The sequence below is a fragment of the Triticum dicoccoides genome, chromosome 5A (genome assembly GCF_002162155.2).
Source record: "Triticum dicoccoides isolate Atlit2015 ecotype Zavitan chromosome 5A, WEW_v2.0, whole genome shotgun sequence".
In the NCBI taxonomy this organism is placed as follows: domain Eukaryota; kingdom Viridiplantae; phylum Streptophyta; class Magnoliopsida; order Poales; family Poaceae; genus Triticum; species Triticum dicoccoides.
The window spans coordinates 592150403-592152683 of record NC_041388.1 but is presented as its reverse complement, the minus strand read 5'-3'; the positions used below and the strand labels follow the sequence as shown (position 1 = coordinate 592152683).

At 44.4% G+C, this 2281-nt stretch overlaps 1 long non-coding RNA gene across 1 annotated transcript; it reads left to right on the top strand.

The window, feature by feature from the left end:
• Nucleotides 1-6: 6 nt before the first annotated feature.
• LOC119303144 lies at nucleotides 7-903 on the top strand. The gene is made up of 2 exons (XR_005147841.1): nucleotides 7-488; nucleotides 571-903. It is a non-coding gene; the product is annotated as an uncharacterized LOC119303144 (long non-coding RNA).
• Nucleotides 904-2281: the final 1378 nt, after the last annotated feature.

Sequence of the window (2281 nt, the reverse complement as noted above, 5' to 3'; positions counted from 1 at the left end):
GGCAGTGGGTTCGCTCCCGCTGATCCCTCATGCCCGTCCTAGAAGACGACGGATAAAGAAGGAAGGGGCTGGACGCTGATGCCTCATGATTCTAGTATGTATGTATGTAATTCATTCTTATCCCCAAGTACTGCTATTCATAGTAAGAGATGGATGAAAATATAAACACAGGCTAACATAGTAAATGAAAACCTGGATGTACTATTATTCTAAAGTTCTGTAATACTTGTTGCCTATTCTCTTTTAAATCAATCTTTCCCTTTTGTCATTAAAGAAAATGTTAGCTCAATCTTTCACTATTCAGTGGTATGTTGCAGAATAACATTTGTGTTTCAAGTGCCATAATTCGTTTCATTATTTTGAAACTCACCAAATTTCTTTTACTACAAGCTGCAAGAGGTTAGGGGAGAGGCATGCGGTGGTGGTGCACAAGCACAAGCACATGTTGCAGATGATAGTGTTTTTAGAGACAAAGGTGACTGCTGATGGTAATATTGCTGATATAGTTAGTTTACAAATCAAGATGTGGCAATAATGTCAATTTTATTTACTTCTTTAGTTAATTTACAGGGACGTCTCACAGATGATGCTATCAATGGGTTATGGTGATGCACTTTTTTTTGGAAGTCGTATGCTCTAAACTGGAGTGATTCTAAAGAAGCAAGCAACTACTCCCTCCGTTCCTAAATAATTTTCTTTCTAGACATTTCAAATGGCTACCACATACAGATATATGTAGACATATTTTAAAGTGTAGATTCACTCATTTTGCTCTGTATGTAGTCATTTGTTTAAATATCTAGAAAGACAAATATTTAGGAACGGAGGGAGTAGAACAATTTCCATTATGTAATGCTAAAAGTTTACTTCTGGGCCATAGTTTACTTCAGTTCAGTTGATCTCTTTTGCCTCATGCAGTACATTACAATGAATTTTAATTTAGTGATACGGACCATATGTAGTGGCATAGTTCTTCATTTCAGTTGAGCTAATATATTTTGCTTCCTTCACTATATTAGAATGGTTTTAGTTAGGAAATGCGAACAGAACGCCCCTTCATTTTATGCTACCGTAGTCACAGTTGAATATATAAATACAATTATTTGATTGTTACACATTCCCCCCGTTGGATTTTAAATAAAAAACTAAATGACCGGTAGCATGAGTGCTGTATGCAGTGAAGCCTGGTCCTGCATGTTTTGCGTGTGCAACAGAACAAAGTCTCCACACTTTCTAGCTTTTCCTCGTTGCGCTTAACGATGTATCATTGAAACGGGTCTGCTGCGCTCTGGTAACCTGTGAAAACATTGTCACACTTTGCCATTTTCTCATCAGTCATCGATTTATCACGTGAAGGATCACATGAATCTTTATTGAAAAAGCTGGCATTCAATGCTACGCTCTTTGCAGCCTGTCTCGTGCATGCTTGAGTAAACTACATCTCTGAAAGAAAAAAAATTCATTGTAACGACATTCTTCACTTTAGTAAGGGTTAGGACATTAGTAACGACTCTTTAGTCCCGGTTCATAAACCGGGACAAAAGGCCCTTCAACCGGGACGAATGGGGGTTTTTCTACTAGTGGCGGCATCCTTCACTTTTGCACCTATTGCCCAAAATTGCCCCAAAAAAAAGCCTATGGCCTCTACTGTGGGCGTGGACTATCCCATTTCCTAAGTGTTGGGCGACTTCTTTCTTTGTTCGTCTAGACAGTGGCGATGCACAAGTGAAATCCTATAGGACTCTCTGAAACATACAAGTTGAACATACAAGAGAGGAAGTTGCTGGTCCCCGCCTCTGTCATGGCCGTGGCGCAGCGGCAGTTGGTGGTGGTGGTGCGGGTCGAGGTTGGGGACGGCCGCCGTGACAGCTTGTTCAGATCTAACCTCATGCCGTCGCAGGCCTTGGGCGACTGCCCTGATCGGGGCCCTCTCGTTTGGTCGGTGTGGCGGCGCAGTGGCGGTGGTTCGCCCCTCCTCTCGATTCATGGGGCGTTCGGCTCTGTGGTTGGCAGCGCGTCCGACGGGTGGAACACAGTGGCTCAACGCTTCTCTCCCTTTGGCTGGCCTCGGTGGTAGGCGCCCAGGGGGATTGGCAGGGGTTCCTTTTGGTCTCGTTGTTGCCAGGGGTGGATACGGTGACCTAGCCCCGGTTCGAGAAATGGCGCGGCGGCTGCCGGTGGCCTCCCCCTAGCCTGACCCAGCCGACGGAGCCCCGGACTTACCAAAAGGTCCTATGTTTCTGGCTTCAACTTCAGTGGGCCATGTTGATGGGGGTGGGGT